Source organism: Hypanus sabinus, chromosome X1, assembly GCF_030144855.1.
Source record: "Hypanus sabinus isolate sHypSab1 chromosome X1, sHypSab1.hap1, whole genome shotgun sequence".
Classification (NCBI taxonomy): domain Eukaryota; kingdom Metazoa; phylum Chordata; class Chondrichthyes; order Myliobatiformes; family Dasyatidae; genus Hypanus; species Hypanus sabinus.
In genome coordinates, this window is record NC_082738.1 from 10,965,612 (window position 1) to 10,983,958 (window position 18,347).

Consider the following 18,347-nt stretch of genomic DNA (forward strand, 5'->3'; position numbering starts at 1 on the left):
AGTATGTGACTGTGGGTTGATTCCTTGAACCATTAAGACATAATAGAAGCAAGAAGAGGCCAAATAGCCCTGAATTTACTGTACCATTCAATAATTTTCTTGTTCTGTATCTCATCCACTTGCAAGTGATTCTTTTAGTGTCAAAGTGTGTCATTTAGTATTTAATGACTAAACATTCACTTTGCTCGGAGCTGGAGAATTTTCTCACTTCATTTCTGAATAACCAGTCCATTATCTTGAGACTGACCCCATTATAGACTCTGCAGAAACAGCCTCCTACATCAACCTTAAAATCCCCTTCCAGATTTTCTCTCAATGAGATTGCCTCTCATTTGTTCGACCCCCTAGTGAATAAAAGGCTTGTATGCCAACACACGCTAGTTTCTTCTGGTTGGAAAAGTGTGTTGTTTTACTGTGCTTTTCCCCACAAAAATAAATAATTTGACATTTCCTATGCAATGCTCCGGTCATTTATTGTCACTCACTTAATGCATCTTCATTCATTTGCAAATATTTTGTAGCCTTCTCACAGTCTCATTCCCACTAACTTTGTGTGATCAGTAAGGTTGGACATGTTATCCTGTTATTTCACCTTTCATTAATATAAATTGAGAATGGCTTATTTGCACTCCATTGTTAGCCTGCAGACCTGGTAACTGCTGCTCTGTCATTGAACCTTTAACTGATTTTCTATACGTGCTAATATGCTACTCCTAAACCTGTGAGATTTTAGTATATGTAACAATTATTGTGCAGTATTTTATCAGACTTGTTCCTCTTATCTATTTTGCTTGTTACATCTACAAAAACTCTTAGAATTGTCAAATACAATTTTAGATTCATCAAACTACATTGACTGGCAAATGCTATTATGTCTGTCTTAATGATATTTACTATATTAATAATAAACACAAAAATGCTGCCTGGCCTGCTGAGTTCCTCCAGCATTTTGTGTATGTTGCTCGGATTTCCAGCATCTGCAGATTTTCTCTCTTGTTTGTGATATTAATAATAAGTGCTGGCAATATTCCAACATCTAGAATCAAGCTGCCTGCGCTATAGTGCTTTACATTTTTTCCCTTTTTTTAATTGCAATGTTACATTTATTACTTTGCAATCAGAATCAAGTTTAATATCACCAGCATATGCCATGAAATTTGGGGCCAGGTCTATTTTAGAATTCCTGGAATTTTGGAATATCACTAATGCATGCAGCATATTTGCAGCCACTTCTGAGAACCCAGTCAGATCTGGAATTTAGTCAGACTTTAGTACTCTTTATTTGCATTCACTTTATTAACATTAGTTAATATCTGGCTTGTCAATATTTCTGCTACATTTAATCTGTCTTCTGCCACAAAGTAAATGAAAGATATTAAATGCCTCTATTTGCTTATTAGCCCATTATAATTCCTTCTGCACCTTTGGCATTTAGAGATTGCAACTTTTCTATTTTTTTGGAAGAGCCTGCAATTTTTGGTGTATTCCTTCAATTCCAAATTGTAATGTTTTGTCTTCTATGCACTCCCTTCCTCTATTATCAGTTTGTTTTGGTCATTTTTGTTGCTGGCTTGTAAAATTTATCCTATCCCCAGGCATTGCTAGCAACTGTAAGTATTAGCTTTCAAATCAATAGATCCATGACTAAATTTAAGGATGTTATTAATTTTGCTTGAAGTCTTTAGTTGTCAGTGGAATGTAGAGTAAAATGGCAATAATCCAATATTTGATTATCAAAAAATTGTCGTTCACTGTCTACCCTAATTATTCATATACAGCCTATCTTCATTATATGCAGGGGATATGTTCCTCATAGTATGCATAGTATGGAAAATGCATAATGTGAATAAATATTTAAATGGAGAAAATAGGGATGTGTTCTGGAGGGCTTCCTAAATATGTTTTATCTGTAATTTATTCACATTTTCATACCAATATGACACAAAAGCAGTACCACAAGGCAACATTCATATTATATTTAATCAATTTAAGGTAATATTCAACATAATAAATCATTAAGAGCACAGGGGTTTAGTGAATGGTAAACTAAGAGAGGCTTCATCTTACAGTCTCCTTTGGCATTGGAACACATAAGCAGAGTCAACCTATCCTTTGCTGCCTTGAAACCTGCCGCAGTCTTTTCATCCTTACTTATGTAAGTGCGTTTCGGCATACACTTCCAAAAAAGCCCGGTCTCATCTGCGTTAAACACCTGCTTTGGTGTGATGCCTCAGCTATCATAGCCCGCAACTGCAAAGGGTAGTGTTCAGCAGCTTCGTGGTCAGCACTAGCTTGGTCACCACGCACAGCTAAGTTGTGAAGCCTGTGACAATTAACTAACTTAGAAAACCATGCCCTACTTGCATTAAAGCTAACAATATCACTTGATACTTCCTCACTAGCCTCTGAACAAAGGCGACCATCAATTTCCAAAGCTTTCACACGAAGATGATCGGAACTGAGTGTTGTTTTTTCTTTGTTTCATGCTCAATGTATAAACTCAACATTTTCTCCATTTTTGTCATAATCGGGTTATGCACTTTGGTAACAATCTTTGAAGACATTTATGATGAATCAATCACTGCACTTCTTACTTTCTCAGCATTTTTCTTTATGTTTCTGATCGTGGACTCACCCAGGCTGAAGTAGCATCCCAGAGCAATGTTACCTTCACCTGAAGTGGCCCTGTTTATAATTTCCAACTACTTTTCAAGTGTTAAAGTGGTTCTCTGCTGCTTGGCTGATGGCCCAGGACTTGACATAGAACTCTTAGGAGGCATACTTAAATATTTCAAGCACAATATCAGTGCACCGTAGGTAATAACAACAAAAGTTTAAGAGCGCAAGATCGTACATCCACACTGCCAAAACCAATGCGAGACTGGCAGGAGTGAGACTGTGAGGCGTGCGCAAGTGACTTGTATTGGCGGGAAAGCGGTGCTTCTCATCCCAACAGCCTCGCATAACTGAGTTTTGGACGCATATAAGGAGAAGTTGGTAGAAATGGTTCGACGTATAACTATGAATCTGCATTGTCTGAAGACGCAGATAATGAGGATAGGGTGTACTTAGTTCGTAGAAGTGAGGAGATCCATAGGCAGCAATAGGGTTATTGTAATCAGGAATATTGACGAGCACTTTAGTGCAAAGTGCTTGGATGAGTAGAAATTTGTCCAGTGCATCTGAGGATGTTTATTTTTTGAGTTCTACTTGACAAGGTGTTGTACTGAAATAAGGGCAGTCAAATGATGAAAGTGTCAGTGAAGAAAATTAAGCAATACTTTGTTTTAGACAAAACAGTTAGCGTTCACAACCAGCATGTTCCTGTGAACAGTTAAAGATAGCAAGTTTAGGAAACCCTGGATGATGAGGGATATTAAGAGTTTGAAGAAAAACAAAGAACGCATATGACAGATATAGGCAACAGTAAACAGGAAATTCCCTTGAGGAATATTGAGTATATGGAAGAGCACTTAAATAAAGGTTAGGGCAAAGAGGGGACCCAAAATATCACTGGCAGACAAGATCACAAAGAACCCCAAGATATTTTGCAGGTATGTCCACAGCAAATGGGTAACCAGGAATGAGTAGGGACCCAGAAGGGCAATCTATACATGGAATCAAGGGCTGAGCAAGGTCTTAAATACTTCTTATCTGCCATCACCAAAGAGAAAGATGAGATAGACAGGTCAGAGAAAGGGGTGGTGATATTCAAGATCGGGGTTATGAACCCTTTTTATGCCATGGGCCCCACCATTAAGCAAGGGGTCCATGGACATCAGGTTGGGATCCCCTGTTCTAGAGCATGAAGAAAGAGGACATACTGGATGTTATGAAGTGCCTGAAGGTGAATAATACCCTAAGGCCAGATGAGATTTATCCCAGGCAAAGGAGGGAATTGCTGGGGTCTGATGGAGATGTTTGCATTTATGTTAACCACAGGTGAAGCACGAAGCTACTGGAGGTTAGTAAATGTTTCTTTGAAAAAGTTGAATAACTGCATTCTTACATCAGCGGCAGGAAAGCTATTGAGGTACTTTCATGGGAAATCCTGTCTCACTAACTTTTTTGAAGAGATGTCTAAGCCGACGGATGAGGGCAGTGCTGTAAATGTTGTTTGCATGGAGTTTAACAAGGCCTTTGACCAGATCCTACATGGTTGGCTGATCCAAGAGATGAGGATTCAGGGCAAGCTGCCAAGGTAGATTCAAAATTGACTTGGTAATAGGAGACAGGGTGATGGAAAGTTGCTTCATTTGAACAGGAAGTCCATAACCAGTGGTTCAGCTGGAAAGTTGAGTAGAGCTATGACGGATGAATGTAATCATGATAAATGCAAGGTGATGCATTTTACAGGACCGGACATACACTGTAAATGGTAGGATTCTAGGGAATGTTAATGAATAGTGGGTCTTGGGCTAGTTGAGGGTGTAGGGGGAGGGGGGGTTGTCTTCATTGGATGTGATACAATGCAAGAGCTTGGGATCTCACATTGCAACTACTTAAACCAGAGCCAGTCAAGTAAGTATAGGTGGAAAACTGAAATAATACAGTGAGAATAGTCTATAGACAATCGTTTTCTCATTGCTGACTTAATGTCATTATTTTCAGTTGTCCATCCGCAATTGTACCAACCTTTTCCTTTCTGTTTTTTATTCTGAAATCTTAAACATCTTGCAATATTCAGATTTACTTCTTAGTAGCCAAGTATCACCACTGGTGACATCAATTTATTGCTCTTGCTACAAATATTCTGAAAAGAGTCGGTAATTTAATATGACCACCTCTTTTACCTTGACATTATTAGCTGCTGCAGTATTATCATTGTACACTAATTCTCACAGCTAATCATTACCCATGCACCATCATCTTGCCTTCCTTGCTAACATTTGAAATTTCCCCTTTCTCCCCTACATTATGCCATTCCCATCCAGAACATTTAGTTTACAAGTCTGTCATAATGTGGCCACATCTCCTTAGGGGGTCCTATATTATAGGATTACTAATTAACCTTGCCCTAATACAGATTTGAAGTCTGAAATAAACTGTTTCTTGGTGGAATCATGACGCATTCTTCTAGAAATTTGTCCGCAAACCATTTTAAGAACTCAAACTAACTTAGCAATGTATAAGATAGAGATTTATATTAGGAAGAGTAACAAGGTGGGGGGAGGAGTGGGGCAAGGGAGGATTTGGAGGAAGGATCAGAGGCTGGGCCCAGTGCTCCCACTCCCCTCTGAATGCTAAAAGCTATTCCACGCTTTGCTGTAGTCTGTATTTGTAGCTGTTTGGTGTATCCAAATAGTTTAACCAGTTCATTGGAAGTTTAAATGCTGACTGCACAGATGTGGGACTGGAGCTACTTATGGGTCCAACTAGATGCAGTGAACAAACTTATTTCTTCAAAGTATTTGGATTAGGTATATTTTATGACAATCTGACTTTTTTTTGGTTTCTATTAAAATGAATTAAAATTCTTACACTGCCATGATATGTTAGTGCACTGCATTATATCAAGTTATATGGCATCTCTATGTGGTGAACCTTTTTTTTATTTTAAGCACTTTTTACAGTTTTGTAGATTCTGCTTGCAATTTGTTTTTCCATTTGCTCTTTAGTGGAGTTCATTGATGGGCATGCACAACCTGTTGATGGCATAGACATGCAAATATATCCACAAGCAAACTGGTGACATTACCATTGTCAACAACATTTAGCTGCTTGTAATCTGGTCTGATTAATGGTTAGCAAACTGTTCCCTCATCCCCACTTTATTCATTGTGACGAAGAACTTGTACATCTGAAGTGCAATGTAGCTATCACCAGGAAATGGTTCTGAATGGCAGTTCAGTACTTTCCCATGACAATTTTTCCTTTGCAGTTTGCTGTTTAGCATTTAGTTTTTTTTTAACCAATTTGTTTCCAAATGGAATACTTGACCATACAGCTGCTATTCTCTCAAGTCTGAATTAGCCAATGTACTTTTGTGGCAATGTGCAGTAGTCTAATTTGATAAAACTTGATCTTCTCTACTAGAGAAGGCAAGAAATTAATTTTAGCGGTCACTATTGGACAGTTTCTGCGATAGGCCAAGGTCAGGTAATTGGCATTGAAATGTAATTCTGCAAGATCTAACTGAATTGCCAAATTAAATAACAAAAATCAACTGAGAGGGTGTTGCTTAATACTTTGTTATATAAGTTGTGTACAATAAATGAAACTGTTGAAATCTCTGGGGGGAATAAAATGTTTTGAATTTCTTTCTCCTTTCATTTGCAATCTGCCTTGGAGCAAGTAGGAAACAACATGATTGTTTGTGAGCACTGTTCTGTGGGTTGCTGTGACCTGAGTTGTTTACCATGCATGGTTTCTGTAAGAAGTTTTCTTGGAATCTAAAGGGAGACATGTTATTGTAAAAAAAAACGCAATGCATGATTTTGTTTTGGGAAGTGAGGGTGCCACTTGGGTCAATACAAATCAGAAATCTCCCACGATTTATCAAGTTCGCTGATACTAGCTTAATGTCAATAGGAGCGCTGCTTCTAATTTGCCCCACCTTGTATTAGAGAACGTTAAGTTAGTCAAGGTTTCTGATCAGTCAAAACTTGTAGTTCAAACTTGGAAAATGTTCTCTTTGTGTGTATTGGAAGCTATGATTGGATTCTGTTGCAGTTTCACTCTTCGTGCTCTCCTTGTTCGACATTCAGCCACCACTTCTGTTCAGATTTACATATTGAAGGATGGACACTCAGGTTGTAGTCATAAGAATGTTTGGCTTATGAGCAGAACATTATGTCCATGCTGTTTCGGTTAATCTCACTTCCCAGATTCAAGTCTCCTCAGTGCTCATCCAGGAGTTGTTTACATGTACTGAGTATTTTTAACTCCAATCACACTTTCAAGCAGGAGACTCAAAGCCCGCACTGTTCTGAATTAGAGATCCTGTCCTCAACTCCAAGCCGGTGCAGCCACCAATTAACTTAAAACTTTGCCTTCTAGGTATTGACCTCACTGCCTTCCTCTTCACATTGTCTAAACCCCAAATAATGTTCTTGATCTTGATTAAAAGGCAAGAGCCAGTGCCTACTCAGTGTTGCCTCATAATGACAAAGTTCCACTCCTGCCAAATCCTCAAATCTCCTTTGCACATTCTCTAGCAAAATTTCATCCTTTCTGGAGTATGGAACAAGGATCTGTCCCGTATTCTAACTTGGTCTGACTACTATTCCATAAAGTTCTAGCATAGTCTTTCTTTACCTTGGCTGATAGAGGCAAGTGCACTATAAGCTGTCGTACCTTCAATTATTTGTGGATATTCTCCCGAAAGCACTTATTTTCTCTGCACTTTTAGTATACCGCTACTTAACATTTATTCATTTTCCTGCTTTGCCCTTCCCACCTACATACCGTGTATTTCTCTAGAATGAATTCTATTTGTCACTGTTATGTGGAACAATGATACAATAGATAGCGTATCATTACTCAGCCTTAGAGACCAGGTTTGATCCTGATTTCCAATGCTCTCCGTGTGGGGTTTGCTTGTTCTAGCTATGACTGTGGATTTTCTCCACTGGTTTCCTCCTACATAGTGAACACTTGTTGGTTGCTCGGTTAATTGGCTACTGTGATTTATTTGCAGTGTTGATGGTGGTCAGATTATCAATGGGGAGTTAATGGGCACCTGAGAGAATAGGTTGCCTGGAAATAATGCTATTTCCCCCACTTGCTCTGAGAAGACATCATAATACTACATGGGCTAAATGATCTCCTCCTATATCAGAAAAACATGCCCAGCTAGCCAATTGACCAATGACTTTATGCAGCCAAGAACAAACTTCCTCTCTGATAATCATGTTAACAATTTTGGTATCATCATCAAATTTACTCATAGCTACCACACCTCGGTCCAAGTCAACCACATATAATCACAAAAAGCAAAAGACATGGTCTTCAGTCATTTGCAGCTACCTTCCACACAGCATTTCAGGAACTCAGTCCCTTTGATTTCTCGCACTGAGTTAATTTTTAAATCCAATTCTTAACATCTTCAAATACACCTCTAAAATCTAGGAAAACTACATGAAATACTTCACTCTCATTAACACTTTATTATCACTTCCAAAAATTGAAAGCCTTGATCAGGCACAACCTTCCATTAACAAATCTATGCTAGCTGTCTTTAATTAGCCAGTGCCTTTCAAAATACCTATGTAGTCTTGAGCTTGCTGTGTATTTAATAAGTTCTCTGGAATGAATCTTAAGAGTCCTTGCCAAAATTTCTAGTCTTCCTTTAGGCATAATAGTTCAAATTCAAAGTAAATTTATTATCAACGTACATATATGTCACTATGTACAACTCTGAAATTCAATTTTCTTGTGGGCAATCACAGGAAATCCAAGAAATCCAGCAGAATCAATGAAAGACCACACCCAACAAGATGGACAAACAACAAATTTGCAAAAAAAGACTGCAAATCCAAAAAGAATAATAATAATAAATAAATAAATAAACAATAAATGTTAAGAGCATAAGATGAAGAGTGCTTGAAAGTGAGTCTAGTTCAGTGATAGGATGAGTGAAGTTATCTGCTCTGGTTCAAGAAACTGATGGGTGAGGGGTAATAACTTTTCCTAAACTTGGTACTGTGGATCCTGTACCACCTTCCTGATTGTAGCAATAAAAAGAGAGCATGGCCTGGATGGTCGGGGTCCTCAATGATGGTTGCTGTTTTCCTGTGACAGTGCTCCGTGTAGATGTGCTCAGTGGTGGAGAGGGCTTTACCCATGATGGACTGGGCCATATCCACTAATTTTTGTAGGCTTTTCCATTCAAGGGCATCGGTGTTTCCATACCAGGCCATGATGTAACCAGTCAATATACTCTCCACCACACATTTCTAGAAGTTTGTCAAAGTTTTAGATGTCATACTTTGCAAACTTCTAAGGAAGTAGAGGCACTGTTGTGCTTACTTCGTAATGACATTCATGTGCCGGGCCCAGGACAGGTGCTCTGAAATAATAACACTGAAGAATTTAAATCTGCTGACCTTCTCCACCTCTGATCCCCTGATGAGCACTAGCTCATGAACTTTCGGTTTCCTCCTGAAGTCCTAAAGAGCTCAGCACTGGTGACTGTTTTAGTCTTCGGCTCTAGACTGAAACCATCAGATGTGCTGGAAGCCTCTTTATCCTAACTGTCGTGTGAGAGAGAGAGAGAGAGAGAGATGCCTTCCTCACCTTGCCCTTATGATCAGCCCAAACTTCTGAAGCAAGAACCCAATCTAGCTAACCTAACCTGTTTTTTTTCCCTATTATTAAATCTTATCCAAACTCTTGTTGCTTTCAGACCTGACCATTCCAACAATCTTTTGGCCAAGCTAATGCCTAAAGCTTTATTATTAAAGTCCTTGTGTACAATTCACTTGTTATCTTCCCATTAAACAACTCTTTAATTTTTAAAATTCACTTGTTTTACAAATACATCCATGGCTCACCTTTTTTCTGTCTATATAATCCACTTCAGTCCACAACCTTCTGAGATATTTCTGCACTCCTCCATCTCTGGCCTTTCAATGGCTCCCATTGGCTGCAGTGTCTTAAGCTGCCAAACCCAAAGTTTTGGAATTTCTTCGACCATTCTCTCCACCCTTCTTATTTTCTTTCTTTAAAGCTCTTTGTAAACTCTGCCTGCAAGTCTTGTTCATGTATGCCCTTTACGTGCCCCAGTTAGATTTTAATGTGATAATGCTTCTGTGAAGTGCCTTGGGATATTTTATTTTGATTTAAGTTGTTGTTTTTGTCCTTTTCTCCTGCCTCTTTGGCTGCTTTTAGCTGACTTATTCTATTCCATCTCACCCATCTCTCCTTTAAACTCTTGAAATCAGCTGCATGTAGCCTCTCATAACTTGGTTCTTATCATTGCTAACTAATCAGAATCAAGTTTATTATCACCGGCATGTGTCGTGTAATTTGCTACAGCAACAGTTCAATGCAATACATAATATAGAAGAAAAAAAAATAATAAATAAATTACAGTATACATTGAATAGATTTTAAATTGTGCAAAAACAGTAGTGTTCACGGGTTCAATGTCCATTTAGAAATCGGATGACAGAGGGGAAGAAGCTGTTTCTGAATTGCTGAGTGTGTGCCTTCAGGCTTCTGTACCTCCTACCTGATGGTAACAGTGAGAAAAAGGCATGCCCTGGTTGCTGGGGGTCCTTAATAATGGACACTGCCTTTCTGAGACACTGCTCCTTGAAGATGTCCTGTGTATTTTGTAGGCTCGTACCCAAGATGGCACCAACTAAATTTACAACCCCCTGCAGCTTCTTTCGGTCCTATGCATCGAACCTGGGACCACTCGCCTTGAAATCCAGTGCTGATGCCACTACACCACCGGCCAGCTATATGTGGGGTATGGATAGGGTAAATGCAAGCAGACTTTTTCCTCTGAGGTTGGGTGACACACCAACTAGAGGTCATGGGTTAAGGGTGAAATGTTTAAGGGGAACATGAGGGAAAACTTCACACAGATGGTGGTGAGATTGTGGAACAAGTGACCAGCACAAGTGGTGGATGTGGGGTCAATTTCAGTGTTAAAGAGAAGTTTGGATAGATACATGGATGGGAGGGGTACAGAAGACTATAGTTCGGATGCAGGTCAATGGGACTAGGCAATTTAAATGACTTGGCATGGACTAGATGGGCCAAAGGGCCTGTTTAGTTTCGGTGCTGTAGTTTTCTATGACTCTATGAATCAAATCTATTTCAAATGTCTTCTATATTGCTACAACACCAGCATCTACCAGGCAATGTGGAAAATTGCCCAGGTATGACCTATACACAAAAAACCTGACAAGTCCAACCCAGCCAATTAATGCTCTATCAGCCTACTCTCAATCATCAGCAAAGTAATGGAAGGGGTCATCAACAGTGCGATCATGCAGCACTTACTCAGCAGTAACCTGTTCATGGATGCCCACTCAGTTCCTGACCTTATCACCTTGTTGGTCCAAACATGGACCAGAAAGCTAAATACCAGAGGTGAGGTGAGAGTGATAGCCCTCGACATCAAGGCAGCATTTGACAGAGTATGGTATCATGGTACCCTAGCTAAAACGCAGTCAATGGGAATTAGGGGGAAAACCCTCTGCTGGTTGGAATCGTACCTGACACAAAGGAAGATGGTTGTGGTGATTGGAGGTCGATCATCTCATCCTCAGGACATCACTGCAGAAGTTCCTCAGGGAAGTGTCCAAGAACCAACCATCTTCAGCTGCTTCATCAATGGCTTTCCTTCCGTCATAAGGTCAGAAGTGTGGATGTTCACAGATGACTGCACAATGTTCTGCACCATTTGTGATTCCTCAGATAGTGAAGCAGTTCGTACCCAAATGCAGCAGGGCCTGGACAATATCCAGGTTTGGGTTGACAAGTGGCAAGTAACATTCGAGCAACGCAAGTGCCAGGCAATGACCATCTCCAATAAGAGAGGCTCTAACCATTGTCCCTTGACATTCAGTGGCATCACCATCACTGAATCCCCTACTATCAGCATCCTGGGGGCTACCATTGACAGGAAACTGAACTGGTCTAGCCGTATAAACACTGTGGCTACCAGAGCACCAGGTCAAAGGTTAAAAATCCTGCATAGTTTAACTCACCTCCTGACTCCCCAAAGCCTGTCCACCATCTACAAGGCTCAGGTCAGGAGGGTAATGGAGAACTCGCCACTCGCCTGGATGAGTGCAACTCCATCAACACTTGAGAAGCTTGACACCATCCAGTACAAGGCAGCCCACTTGACTGGTACCCCTTCCACAAACATCCAATCCCTCCACTGTCAAAGTACAGTTGCAGCAGTGTGTACTATCTACAAGATGCATTGCAACTGCACAACAAAGTTCCTAAGGCAGCACCTTCCAGACCCACAACCATCTAGAAGGACGAGAACAGCAGATACCTAGGAACACCACCACTTGGAAATCCCAATCCAAGTCGCTCATCATCCTGACTTGGAAACATATTGCCGTTTCTTCATGGCCGCTGGGTCAAAATCATGGAATTCCCTCCCTAACAGCGCTGTGGGTGCACCTACTGCAGCAGTTCAAGATGGCAGCTTATCACCACTTTCTCAAGAGCAACTTGGAATGGGCAATAAATGCTGGCTTAGCTGGCGACGCCCGCATCCTATAAATGAATAAATTTTTTAAAACGTTTTCTTTTAAATCCTCTTCACCTTAACTTTCAACCAAAAAATCTTGAGTCCATTGATGTCTACATTATGAAACTCTCTACTGCTTTTCCCAATGTGCCAAAGCTTAAATCAGCACTTTCTTTCTTGGCATTATGCCCTTCCAAGCCTTCATTATTCATCTCCATGTTCTTTCCCAGCCTTTTCTACCGCAACCTCTTCCACCTCTAACTTCAACTGATTCCCATTAAGCATCTGACTACCAAACTGAGATTTGTGTTCTTCTTGAAAACTGAAGTAAGTGGTTCCTATCCTCAGGCCTTGTCAGACGTCCTTTCAAAAAGTTTCTCACTCCCTTTTTATTGAAGGACGTAGATTTGTTGAGGGACGTTCATGACTGACTTGATTGCACTTTTTTTTGAGGAGGAATTTGGATGGTCATTTCAGGTGACATGCTTAATATAGTCTATCTGAATTTTGGCAATGTTTTTGAATAGATCCCACAAGGGAATGTGGTCAGAAAGTGAGACATTGCATGAAAAATTGGTCCAGTAGCAGTGATCAAAGGAAAATAGTCAATGGGTGTTCTTTTGAATAGAATTTTACTACAGAGTTTTCCATGGGGCTTGTTTCTGAACCACATCTGCTTTTTATGACAGACCTCAATGTTTTAGATTTAGAAGCATGATTAAATGAAAATTTGTAATAATATAATGATCCAAGTGGTGATCATGAGGGTGAAAGCTGCAGACCTCAGCCAGTTAACATTAAGGTTGAGTCAGCAGAGATCTGACAAGTAAAATTCAGTCCAGAGAATTGTGAGGTAACACAAATAGGTGCAAGAAATTAGGGTAGAATGTTGTGGGGATGTGTGGTAATGTGAAGTGTTTGGCAGAGATATCAATGAAAGCAAATACAAAGTATTGAGATGCCAGAAAGTATATGTGAGGAAAGACGTCTTAGAGTGTGGGTCTGCAGATTCCTGAAAACAGCAGGATGTCAATGGAGAGTTAAGCTGGCAGGCAATTGATAGCTCCGAGTCACCCTTGGGGACTGAATGTAGTTACTCCCTGTTACCTGCCATTTTAATTTCCCATCCCATTTACACTCTGATCCAGCTGCATTGTTTTCACAAAGCCCAACATAAGATTGAGGTGCAGTATCTCATCTTCTATCCAGGCATAATGCAGCTTTTTGGACTCAATATGAAATCTAACCTTGGGTAACTTGTTTTCTCTGTCTGTCTGGTCATTTCTCCTGCTCTTTCATCTATGGTCTTGGCTCAGTTTTTCTTCCTTCATTAGCACAGTCTGACCACTAGACATCTGCATTTCATAAATTGCTAATGCTTTTGTTTTCTCAAACTCTATCTGCACTTATTTCACAGCTTTTGTTCATTTTGTTTTTTTCCTAACTGTCCTTATTAACCCATTGACCAGATAACCACCTATAACCTATCCACGGCAACCCTGGCCTCTCCTTATCAAATATTCTCCCTTTGTCCTTTCCATCCCACCCCATTTTCCCTGCAATTTAAAGCTAACTTGTTTTTTTCTTCTCCTGTTCTGATCAAGGCATTCAATCCAAAACATCCAAAGCTTCACAAATGCTGCCTGATTTGTTTCCAGCATTATCTGTATTTAATCCTTGGGGGTAGGTTTGCTTGTGATGTTTGGGAGGATTTAAACTAGCTGAGCAGCGATCCAGAAAGAGTAAAGCTGAACTGGAGAAGGAAAGCAGAAAAATGGTGGGCAAGTGTGGAAGGCAGGGATGTGAGAGTGTGGAAAGAAGACAATAAGGTAGTGCTGAACGGTACATAGGTCATTGCAAGAAATATGGTGAATAATGCAGATGTGGATACATGGAAAGGTGATAATTTAGCCATCATTGAAATGTGCCTTAGTGTAATAGAAATGGTAATGAAATGTTTTGGGCTTTCAGAAAAGATAGATAGGGGATTAAAGAAAAGTGGATAAGCGACATTTATTGGGTATGAAACGATTACAGCTGTGAAAGATAACATTAAACAGCCTAAGCAGGATTGGTCTCTTGTGCCTGTTCCACCATTCATCAGCTGATCCATCTCAGCACTGGTTCCCTGTGCTGACCCCACATCCTTTGATTCCATACATTTCTAAAACCCTATCAATATTTGTTCTTGAATATGCTCAGTTACTAAAGCCTCCAGCCCTCTTAGGTTATAAATTCCAAAGGTTCACCAGGCAAAAAAATTGCGTTCCATCTTTGAATGGTCAATGACTCTGTTTTGTGAAACTCTGATCCCCGTTTCTAAAAACTCCAACCAGGGAAGACATTAACTCCGCATTTACCATATTGAGGCCTGTACATTCCAGTGACGCCATTCATCTAACTCTGGAATACAGGCTGCCTTATTTGTTTAATCTCTTTGTGTTTCAAACATACCATTCCAGAAATCATTCTGCTGAATCTTGATTGCATTCCCTCCAATGCAAGTATGTCCTTCCTGGGTGGTGATCCTGTCCTGTACACAATATTCTAGATGCTGGCTCACCAGGGCTCTAAATAGATCAAGAATATCTAGGCTTGTGCTCAAAACCTCTTACAGTGGAAACCAATATACCATTCTCTTTTCCTGCACATATTTAATTTCATTTTGGCAACCCTATTTAGTTTAAAATCTTATCTACAGCCATAGCTATTTGAAGTTAGACCTTCAAACAGTTTAAAGGTGGTAAAAAGAGCAAAAGCACTATGGTAATAGTAATGAGAAATTTCAGTTACCTATGTATGGCATAGGATTCAGTCAGTGAGGAAGGCAGAGAATTCTTATTTAACCTCTAACTTTTTCCAGCTAACAATGTAGCAAGCCCAAGAAGGGGGTGGGGGGCAGCAATTTTGAACTTAGTTCTAGGGCTTGAAACAGCAGATGGAAAGAATATCAGTGGGTCAGCACTTTTGTGGTATTCGTCATAGTTCAGCCAGACAGCAAAGTTATGGAAAAATATAAAGGCAAAACAGCATTAAATGTTTTAAATTGGAGTGAGGCCAATTTTACTAGAATTAGAAGTGACTCAGCAAAAGCAGACTGGAAACAGCTGTTTGAATGTAAATCAGTCTCAGACCAATGGGAGCATTTAACTTTGCATGTTCTGGATAGCATATTCTGACAAAATTAAAAGTGCGACTGGGAAATTTGGAGTCCCCATAGTGTAACCTCAAGGAAGTGAAGGAAGTTAAACAAGACTCTTGGGTTTCATATGCAAAAAGCACTGTTAGAGTGAGTTTAAAGGGAAAATTAGAAAAAAAACAGGCATGGAAAAAAATTCCACTGGCATTTAATACGTGGGAAAAACCAGGAAAGTATTAAGCAACATCCACAAAATGCTAGAGGAATTCATCAGGTCAGGCAGCATCTATGGAAATGAATATATAGTTGATGTTTCGGACCGAGACCTTTCAATGAATGCCTGACCTGCTGAGTTCCTGCAGCATTTTGTGTGTGTTGTTCTGGATTTCCAGCATCTGCAGAATCTTTTGTGTTTATGATTTGCTGCTTCACTGCAAAGTTTCGTTGAGGGATGTCTGCCTTGAAAAGTTTAAATCGTCTCTTCAACAGGAGTTCTGTGAGACCCTCTCTCACTGCTCCCCCTCTGTGATCTTCACCTACCACCTTCTACATTGTCCTCCTTTCCCTCCCTCACCTTTTCTGGCTTCTTCCCCCTTCCTTTCCAGTTCTGAAGAAGGGTCTCAGGCTGAAATGTCGACTGTTTATTCATTTCCATAGATTCTACCGGACCTGCTGAGTTCCTCCGTGTGTGTGTGTGTGTGAGATTTTCAGCAACTGCAGAATCTCTTGTGTTCAGGAAAATATTATATAGCTTGTTGCAATCAAAAACCCCGTTTGTGTGTGGAGCTGGAAGTTGCAGGTAGGTTGTTAATGTAGCTGTCATAGTCACAGACAGACAACACAGAACAAGCCCTTCAGCCCATTGAGTCTATGCTGACCATCAACCACCCATTTGCACCAATCCTACATTAACTCCTTTTTTTTCCCTTAGCAACTGCTCCCAGTTTCTGCTACTCACCTACACACCAGGGACAATTTACAGTATCCAATTAACCCACCATCCCACACATCTTTGGAGGAAGCCAGATGTTTTCACAAAAGATTGGGAAGCTGCCAGTATTGTGGTAAAGTACATGAAATACTGGGTGAGATGTGCTGCGGTAGGAAAGGTTTTAAGAGGTTTCTTGTATTTTTCCGAGTGGCTAAATGACCAGACTCATTTGAAATCTATCCTAAGCTATTTAAATGCAGCAAGAAAAAAATTGTAGAGGCTCTGTCCATTACTTTTCATTCCACTCTAGCTGCAGGGATGGTGCCAGAGGATAAGCTAACAAGAGGTCACTTTTCTGAAACTTTGCATCCTGTCTGACATTCTGAACAAGTTCATCTTCTGTTTTCACTCTCAATTCCCAGTATGTACAGTATTTTGCTTTGGGTTATAATGTCCTATTCTTTAAAGATGATTTTAAAGAGAGAAAGAATAAGCCAGTTATTTACTAATCAGGTAATTTTAACTTGAGTGATGGGTGAATTATTGGAATCAGTTCTGAGGTACCGTCTAAACCTTCATTTAGAAAAAATATATATGATAATCAAGGTTTTTTTTTGAAGTTACAGGAAAGGCCAAGGAAGCAATGTACTTATGTATTTGATGTACTCAAGGCATGCGACAGGCTAGTCAAAATTGTAAAAACTCCGGGAATTCAAAGGAAATCTGCTCAGTGGTAGAAAGCAAAAGGATGACCTGTCCTGGGTCCAGCACATAGATGCAATTGCAAGGAAGCCGTGCCAGCATTTTTATTTTAATTAAAAGTTAAGGAGATTCGGCACATCATTGAACACTAATAGAGGTCTACAGGTGTACTGTTAAAAGTGTCTTAGCTGGTTGTTTCATGGAGTGTTATGTGTGGGATCATATGGAAGTAGTGGATTCAAGCCCAATGCATAAGGGCCACAACCCTTCTATCCATCAAAGGCATCTACATGAGGCGTTGCCTCAAGAAAGCAAAACTCTACCATCAAAGATCCCCACCATCCAGGCCATGCCATCTTCTCACCACTTCCATTGGCTAGGAGATACAGAAGCTGAAATCCCACACCACCAGGTTCAAGAGCAGCTGCTTCCCTTCAAACATTCAGTTCTTGAACAAATGTGCACAATCACTACCTCAGTATAGCAACACTTTGGCCACTTTGCACCACAATGGATTTTGTTTTAATTTGTTCTTTATTGTACAAGCTGTGTGTAGTTTGTTTTTTTTTGTAAATGCTGCATTTTTAATGTGTGCCTGTGATGCTGTTTCAAGTAAGTTTTTCATTGCACATGTGCATTTGGCAATAAACTTGACTTTGATGGTTGATAGGTATTTTAATGTCCATAAGGTTATTACTAATGGCATTCCTTTCAGCCTGTCTTCAGAATCAGAATCGGGTTTATTATCACTGGCATGTGTCTGAAATTTGTTAGCTTGGCAGTAGCAGTTCAATGCAATACATGATAATTTAGAAGAAAAAATATAAGTAAAACAATTACAGTATAACGTGTTACGTACCCTGTAACTGGGTTAACAGACCAGCAGAAATGGAAAGATACGTTAGAGTCTGGTGGTACTGTAACTAAAGGTGTTTATTAGTAAACTAAGCAATAGAATGTCAAAAATGCAAATATACATATATAACAGGTTAGCAATAATAAACACAGTATTGTAGGAATAATCAATAATAAGAAACAAGCTCTATCAATGTCTAGGGGTAAATGAATTGTCATAGAAGAATATAAAATTCAGTTCAGTTCGTGCTGAGGTAGTTGTTGTTGTGTTGCAGTTGTTGGAGAGAGAGAGAGAGAGAGCGAGCAAGAGATTGAACAGCTGCAGCCTGCAAACCTTCTGTTGTCTTCTTATTCCATTGTACTGTTGTGGTCATTCGGTTATGACCCCTCCGTTCTCGGCTAGACCGTTCTTCTGTGGTGGACTCATCACTCTGGCATGAGTGGACACACACACAAGCCGCTCCACCCCCGGACCTGTTGTAACACTGTCAGCTTTGTGACCGATCTCCTGATTCGGTCCTCGAAGACCCCACCTTCCTGTGGGTGCACAACAC

At 40.0% G+C, this 18,347-nt stretch overlaps 1 protein-coding gene across 3 annotated transcripts in view; it reads left to right on the forward strand.

The window, feature by feature from the left end:
* map3k3 (mitogen-activated protein kinase kinase kinase 3) overlaps nucleotides 1-18,347 on the forward strand; it is a 172,678-nt gene that overhangs the window by 142,486 nt on the left and 11,845 nt on the right. The gene's annotated exons all lie outside the window — the stretch shown is intronic.